The sequence below is a fragment of the Rhinopithecus bieti genome, unplaced genomic scaffold (genome assembly GCF_001698545.2).
Source record: "Rhinopithecus bieti isolate Rb0 unplaced genomic scaffold, ASM169854v2 scaffold_15834, whole genome shotgun sequence".
NCBI classification, from domain to species: domain Eukaryota; kingdom Metazoa; phylum Chordata; class Mammalia; order Primates; family Cercopithecidae; genus Rhinopithecus; species Rhinopithecus bieti.
The window spans coordinates 3,603,383-3,612,148 of record NW_016808980.1 but is presented as its reverse complement, the minus strand read 5'-3'; the positions used below and the strand labels follow the sequence as shown (position 1 = coordinate 3,612,148).

General features: G+C 39.6%; 1 long non-coding RNA gene across 1 annotated transcript in view; it reads right to left on the bottom strand.

Annotated features, from left to right (window-relative positions):
* Positions 1-3,887: 3,887 nt before the first annotated feature.
* The window catches only part of LOC108539441 (uncharacterized), a 32,131-nt gene continuing 27,252 nt past the window's right edge, over positions 3,888-8,766 (bottom strand). Inside the window, exon 3 of the long non-coding RNA XR_001888351.1 lies at positions 3,888-7,798. This is a non-coding gene — a long non-coding RNA (uncharacterized LOC108539441). The remainder of the gene's footprint in view (positions 7,799-8,766) is intronic.

Genomic DNA, 8,766 nt, shown 5'->3' with positions numbered 1-8,766 from the left:
ATTCCTCAAGGATCTAGAACTAGAAGTACCATATGACCCAGCCATCCCACTACTGGGTATATACCCAAAGGATTATAAATCATGCTGCTATAAAGACACATGCACATGTATGTTTATTGTGGCACTATTCACAATAGCAAAGACTTGGAACCAACACAAACGTCCATCAATGATAGACTGGATTAAGAAAATGTGGCACATATACACCATGGAATACTATGTAGCCATAAAAAAGGATGCGTTTATGTCCTTTGTAGGGACATAGATGAAGCTGGAAACCATAATTCTCAGCAAACTATTGCAAGGACAGAAAACCAAACACCGCATGTTCTCACTCATAGGTGGGAATTGAACAATGAGAACACCTGGACACAGGAAGGGGAACATGACACACTGGGGCCTGTCGTGGGTTCGGGGGAGGGGGGAGGGATAGCATTAGGAGATATACCTAATGTAAATGACGAGTTAATGGGTGCAGCACACCAACATGGCATATGTATACATAGTAACAAACCTGCACATTGTGCACATGTACCCTAGAACTTAAAGTGTAATAAAAAATAATAATAATAAAAGTGGTATCAGAAATAAAATAGAGAGGAAATTTCATTGAGGTGGGGTTGTGAGGATGAATTGAAAATTATTATTTCCTCATTAATGAATGCAATAGATACTGAAGAACCATATTAATTATTGCTCATTTTTATGTTATTTTGTACTTATAGAACTTACCTGCTCAATCCCTATTTCACAGGTTTGCTATGTGATATCTTCGGCTGGAAGAAGTGAAAGAATGGTGCCTTGAAAAACTAAAAGTCAAGAGTCTTAATGGAATACAGTCCATATTCTATTCCTTCCTTATGCACTTGAAGAATTATCATTCTCAGTCCTCTGATAGACTGCAACTGCTCTCTGTCCTTCTGCACCTAGCATCCCAAATGTCAACATGGACTTGAGAGAGCTGGCTGTGAGCTTGTCTTCCACTCTCTGTACCACTGGGGTACCACAGAAAGACAGTTGGTCTTTGTCCTGTCTCCTGACACATATTTCTTAAGTTCCTTGTAATTTCCTGTGTGATAAGGGTGACAGGAGCATCTTTTGCTCAAATGAGGTGACTCTTGGTGGGTCCCTAGATAGCTTCAGGATGGGGAATAGTTGCCAGAAAGACCAAGCCTTGATTAAAAGCATGGAACTTTTAGCTCCCAACCACAACCTCCAGGGAGGGGAAAAGGGCTAGAGATTGAGTCAGTCATCAATGGCCAATGATTTAATCAATCGTGTCTACTTAATTAGACCTGCATTGCAAACTCAAAATGACCAGGTTCAGAGAGCTTTCTGGCTGACAACCACATCCGTGTGCCAGAAGGGTGGGGCACCTGAACTCCATGAAGAGAGATGCTCCTGCACTCAGGACTCCTCTAAACTTTGCCCTATGTACCACTTTATCTGGCTACTCATCTTTATCCTTTATAATAAACCAGCAGAAGTAAGTTAAGTGACTTCCTGAGTTCTGTGAGCCATCCTAGCAAACTGTCAAACCTGAGGAGAGAGTTGTGGGAACCCCCAGTCTATACAGCTGGTTGGTCAGAAGTATAGGTGACCTGGGATTTGCAACTGGTGTCTGAAGTCAGGGCAGTCTTGTGGGGCTGAGCCCTTTAACTTGTTGAATCTGTTGCTAATTCCAAGTAGATGGTGTCAGAGATCAATTGAATTATTGGACACCCAGCTGGTGTTCAGAGAATTGGATAATTCGTTGATGTGAAAAGAAACCTCTGATTTGGTGTCAGAAGCATTGTTAAGTAAAAACAGTTCACCTGCATAACTTCCCTCTTTTTGGGAATTCCCTTGCATAATTTCTGCCTTTGATAGCAGAGCTTAGTGGCTCTTTTGATCTCATCATCCAGAAGTACAAAGTTCACCTTTTAAAGGAGAATTAATTATATAAAATACTGTATTTTTAAATTATTTATGTAATTTCTCTCAAGTAAGATTTAACATGCATAGGGTAATACTAATTGATTTAATGTGGCTCATCTTTTGTTTTAAATTAAATTTCCCTAAAATAATTTTATGTATAAATTCCTTATAAGGTGTGTATTTTTTTATGTGCTCTCAACATTTATCGAAGACTAAATAATTCCCATTGACAAATGGTGTTTTTACTTTAAGCTGCACTTTCCTATAATGTGATTTCAACATATAGGAAAACCAAATCATTGCATATATATTTTCTATACACATAACCTTGATGTGTATAGAATCTAGGTGCTTGGAATTTAGGTTAACAAGATGGACGTAGCCTTTTACATCAGGATGTTTAGTATAGAGAGTGTGTTAGGAAATGACTTCCCTCTTCTGGCCTAGAAGTTCTGCTTCTCTGTACTGCAGCACTTAGTTGGTGGACAGGAATGGTCCACAGGCTCTTGGAAAATTTGTTGGTGTGTAGCAAACAAGCTGACCTCTATTGGTTCCTGGCAGGAAGGAAGGATGCAGCAGCAACTCTGCAATTGTGAGCAATAATTTCCAAGACAGATGTAAGACTGTGCTAATATTGTCAACACCCTGTTGATTAACTTTCTTTGGAAGAGCATGTATAGCAACTAATCAATAACAAGTCCAAGTCTTCTCTTCTCCTACTACTCACTCTTTGGTTGATGGAAGTTAAAAAAAAAAAGAAAGAAAGAAAAAACTTATGTTTATGCGATTTTTAACAACTACCAGAACAAATCCTGAGTCAATGTTTGACAATCTAAATCTCTTTAAAGTCCTCCTAGGGATTGCAAGTTGTTTATTGATCAAATCCTCGTGTTTAGAAAATGAATTCCTCTATGAAATTGGGGGAAGAAATTCCAGTCATATGAATGAGTTGGTCTTTTCTTCCAAAGCCAATAGTGAAATAATTTATAGAGAAGAATTATAAGTGAATTAGCAATTGAGACACTGGGACTTATCTTCAGAGGAGAAAATCTAAATATTTGTCCAGTTGAAAATAGTCACACTTCTGTCTGTTAAAGAAAAAAGTAAACAAGAGACACAGTATTTAAGTCCTAAGAAGAGTGGCTAGAAAATGAGGATTTAAAATTTTATCTAAGATAAAGAATGAAATAAGCACATTTTTACCTATTTCTCCTTTAAACTAGTTACATCTGTTGAAATTACACATTTATGGACATTAACAATTTGGATGGTTGAGCAATCCTTTATTGCATCTGGTTCCTTAACTATTACTTTTAGGCAGGAGTGATACTAAAACAATCAGCAACCTACATATCACTGGCATGGCACTAACCAATCAGAACAGACATTCCCTTGTGCAGCCTTTTTTCTTTACTCTTTATTCTGTATTCTGTAGCTGCTTGATCCATAAGGAGTCTTAGTGTAGGACCTTAGGTGACCAGGATGAGGTAGGAGATCTTCAGAGGAAACTAGAGAAGGAGCAACATATAAACTAGTAAGGCAATACCAATCATCTTTGCTGAATATAAACTCTTGCTTTAAGTCCAAAGTCAAACTCCGTTATAAAAGACATCACAGGACCATCCCAGTTTTTTTGTTTTTTTTTTTTTTTTTCCTGGGATACTATTTTGTCTTAAGCAATTGTGTTATTAGCATAATCCCAATGATACGTTCTTGAGTTAAAGCTGAAAGAGAAAACCTGAGGCGTAGTCTTCAGGTTAAATGTCAACGAGGAAATGGGAGGTTCTTAACAAAATAGAAAGTTTTAATGTTATGTGCTTGTCATTCCAACCTCTTCTTTTTTCATGCTCTTAAATGTTTTGGTATGTTACATTTAGTTTGGATGGTGTATTAATCAGGGTACACCAGAAGGAGAAAAAAAAAGACCAATGAGATGTGGAGAGAGAGAAATAAGATTTTTTTTAATTTGCTCATGCAATTGTGGGGACGGGCAAGTCCAAAATCTGTAGGGCAGACAGGCAGACTGGAAATTCAAGTACGAGTTGATGATGCAGTCTAGTATCTGAATCTGCAGGGTAGGCCAGCAGGTAGAAAACTCAGGCAGGGTTTCCATGTTCCAGTCTTGAGACATAATGGTGTCTTCATCTGGAAACCTCAGTCTTTGCTCTTCAACGAACAGAATAAGTACCATCCACATTATGAAGAGAGCAATCGGCTATACTTAAAGGCAATTGCTTTGAATGCTAATCACATTCACAAATACCTTCACAGTAACATCTAGACCACTGTTTGACCAAATCATTGGGCATCATAGCCTTGCCAAATTGATACATAAAATTAGCCATCACAGATAAGTATTTTTGAAACTTAGTAATAGGAAGGATGATGGAACTGCTAAGGTATGGCAAAATAAAATACCCATGACTAATCCAGTTACCTTTAAATAATACGTACTTTATGGTGGGCCCAGTGCCAAGTGCCTCTCTCTTCTACACCTTACAATAGCTTGAAGGGGTAAATATTGTTATTATTCCACTTTGTACATGACCAAACAATGATTAGGAGAGATTGCATCACTTTGCTGTATTAATTTCCTATTGTTGCTATAACAAGTTAGCACACATGTTGTGGCTTTAAAACAACACAAATTCATAATCTTACCGTTCTGGAGGTCAACAGTCAAAACTGGGTCACACTGGGCTAAACTCAAGGTGTCAGCAGGGCTGTGTTCCTTCTGGAGGCTCTAGGTCTAGAGGAGAGTCCATTTTCTTACTTTTTCCAGCATTTAAAAGCTTCTTATATTCTTTGGCTTGTCATCTCTTTTTCCATTTACAAAGTCAACAGTCTAGCAGTTTCTAACCTCGCTGATTCTGACCTCCTTTTTGGGATGACATTTGTTCCACTCAGATGATTCAGGATAATCTCCCACTTCAAGATTCTTAACATAATCATATCTGCAAAGTCCCTTTTGCCAGATAAGGCAACATATTCACAGATTTCAAGGACTGAGACACTAGCATCTTCAGGGAGCCATTACTCTGCCTGTCACACTTGCCTAGTCTCACACAGCTGATAGTAGTGAAGCCAGGATTCAAACCCAGTCCCACCTAACCCCAGAGTCAACGATCTTGACCATGGTGGCTTTTCACCTCCCACAAATACCATGCAAAAGGAATTTAAGTCATTAGGGTGACTATGTATTTGAGCATGAGCAGCGATCATCAAAAGCATTGGTCATAGAGAAGCAAGCAGGTTCACAAAGCACTGCTTAATAAATTATCCACAAGGACATGGAAATGCTTTGTTACAAAGAATGCTTAAACCTCTGGGATTTTACTTCCGTGACCAACTGAAACAGTGAATTATTCAGGCTTCCAACACTAAACTAATGCTTCTCTGATCACATAGATTAGTAACAAAGCCAAATTTGGAGAAGACTGAATTTTTAAAGAGTATCCTGGAAGAAGAAAGAAAGGAGACAAACAAGGACGCTTTAATGCCAAAGTTAGGGCTACTGTCCTCACACAGAACACCCCAAAATCTCAAGGATCAGTTCGTAGACTTGACCAGCTCCAAGAAGCCACATGGATAAAATAGGGTTGGAAGGATTCAGAAGATAAAGCTTGGAAACCCCCAGCTTGAGACAGAAGGAAGAAGGATGTATTTACTTGGATAAAGAGAGTTCAAAACAAAACTCCGAAAAAATCACAAATAAAATCGCCCAAGGAAAATGAAAAATAATAAAACAATACTGTGTGAACACACTGTCTGTTCTCCTTTAACGGTCTTTTTGCTAATTTCTCAGTTTGTCAAGTTGCAAGACAACATTTAAAAAATGACCATGGAAACAGCCTGTTTGAAGGGCTGGTAGCAGAGCACAGTGGGCAAGCATGCTCAGTTTACAAGGCAGATGCACACACACACACACACAAACTTACCTTGATTTTTCAATAACTTGATTTCTACTTCCATTTTCTCCACCCTGGGAGATATTTGGCTGTTGATTTAGAGATATGATCAGCTCTGAAATACTACTATTCTCCTTATGTTTATGAGAAGGAAGATTAAACAAAAAGAAAAGAAATTTCCATCTGCCTTCTATAACACTTCCCTAGGAAAAACTGATTGCTTTATAATAGGCAGCAGTGGTTCTCAATTGGGGCTTTTTGTGCCCCAGTGGGCATTTGGCAATGTCTGGAGACATTTTTGGTTGTCAGAACAGGAGGTGGGGAGGCTGGTACTACTGGCTTCTAGTGGTAGAGGGGATGCTGCCAAGCATCCTATGATGCACAGGACAGCCCCCATAACAAAGAATTATTCAGCACAGAATGGCAATAGTAATAAAGGTTGAGGAAGCCTGACCTATAGCCTAGTGGATAAGAACAGGGCTCTGGAAGTAGATAGCCTGTATTCAAATCCTGGCTTCACTACAGATTAGTAGAACACCTTAATGTTTCCATACCTCCACTTCCTTATCTCTAAAAGAGATAACAAATACACCCACTTTAGAGGGTTCTTGTGGGCATCAAATAAGTTAGTCAAGGTAAATGCTTAGAGTACAGCCTGACAAATAACATGCATATCACAAATGATGCACATATTGTTAAATATATCTCCGTAGACTACTAACCTCACAGGCTAAAAATTGCTTACCTGTTTAGCTTCCTCAACGCACTCACTGAAGTGTGAGCATCCTAAGGACAACACTGGATCTTTATTGTTTGCTTCACCTCAGCACCAAGCACAGAGATTAAGGAGACTTAGAAGAAATGAGATGCCAAAGATTCAATCCACTGATGGTGGCCACTGTCATTGGCCGTTGCCCACATCCACTCAGCCCTTGGCACCCCACGCCCCATGGCTTGATGTTCTCTATGATCGAAGGCTTTCTCTGACCTGAAGTGCCAGGGAATCAATACCGCCAGTGAGCAGCCCTCAATCAATAACAGATGGAATTGGTGTATTAATACCCCAGTTCCCCCGGCCCTCACGAGCGTCACTGTGAGGCACGTGTTCCCCACTATCTCAGGCTTCCCTAGCAGGTGTAAGCTCCAATTGCCCAGAACAGTGCCTTGCTTGATGACATGCCCTTTCCTGATTGCCTTTGCATCCTTGTCTTATTTTCCCCTTCTTCTGCCAGTGTTTTGTGGCTTAACCTCCCATGTAAGCGACTGTACTCTGACCCTGGTCTTGGAGCTGGCACCGGAGCAACTACAACTAACACAGCACTCCAGGAGTAGGATGGACCAATTTCTCCAGGAAGATGATCTCCCTGACTAAATATTGCTGCACATTTGTGGGAGATAAAAAATCACAGTGCTTGGACTCAGGCTTCACTCCTGTCCATTTCTCATCTCTTGGGAAGCACATCCCTTTCCACAAGATGGCAGGTACGGAAACGGGAAGTAGAAGGGAAAAAAATCCATTTTCAGAGTGATGAACTAAATAATTTGCCTCCAGGTCTGAGACGGGTATTAAATGAAACTTGAGGTAATCTTCCGAGCAGAGCTTGGGGGCACCTGTGACTTTTAAGTGGAGCTACTCTGTTTCTAGGGAAATACATACTTTTAAAAATTATGCTTGAGGCTAAAAGCTTCCAACAATAAATCTCCCGGAGGCGCACTCCTCTAGGGACAAATATACCGGGAAATCTTCAAGAGGGTGCTCGGTTTATCACTTGGTGTCTCATTCCCACTGAGGAAGGAAATCCCTTTGTTTCCACTGAGAAATCAAGTCCACTGGGACCTCTTCGAAGGATCAAGAATTCTTCAGCTCCTCCCATCCCCACCCCTTAAAGACCACAGATCATTTCATTCTGAAAATAATCCTTTGGGGGTTGAAAGCAGACAGCATATTAGCAATCGATGCTGTTCCTCTTGACCTGAAGCAAAAAAAGGAAAATCAAACATACAAATAACAACAAGTACCCATCCTGCTGTGAAATAAAAATATAATCTCACATCTGTTCCTTTATCTTTCATGGAAAACCGGGTGATATTATTACTAAGAATTTGTTGAGCACTTACTATGTGTCTTAGTCTGTTTTCTATTGCCTATAAACAGAGTACATGAAACTGAGTAATTTATAAAGAAATTTATTGTTCACAGTTATGGAGGTTGAGAAATCCAAGGTCAGGGGTGTGCAGCTAGTGACAGTCTTCTTGCTGATGGGGACTACAGAGTCCTGAAATGGCCCAGGGCATAGCATGGGAAGGGGGCTGAATGTGTTAGCTCAGGTGTCTCTTGCTGTTCTTATAAAACCACCAGTCCCACTCCTATGTTAACCCATTATCCATTAATCTATGAATGGATTAATTCATTCATAAAGTCAGAGCCCTCATGACGCAATCACCTCTCAAAGGACCCAACCTCTCAGTACTGCCACATTGGAGATTAAGTTCCAACAATAGTTTCAGAGGAGACAAACATTCAAACTGTAGCACTCTGTATAAGGCATTTAAATTTATCTCACCTAAAAACTCCACAAGATAAGTAACAGTATGTCCATTTTACAGATGGAGAGTCTGAGAGGCAAAGCTTTAAAAAATTGATGCCATTAGCTCATAAATAGCAAAGCTGGGATTTTTTTTTAACCCAGGAGAGCCTGACTTTAGAATGTTACACTCAGTGATTACCTTACGTGAAACTTAAGTCAATTTAACTAATAAACATCATCTGAGGAAAGCTAATTAATTATTCTGCTAGATATCAGGCAAGAAAACAGGGAGGATATACAAACTGACAGTCATCAGAGGGAAAAGCCCAATGAATGGGGAATAATTGCTGCTAAGATTCCATAATCATCATAAACTTTATTTCTCATATGTATATGAAACGTGTGCAACTACA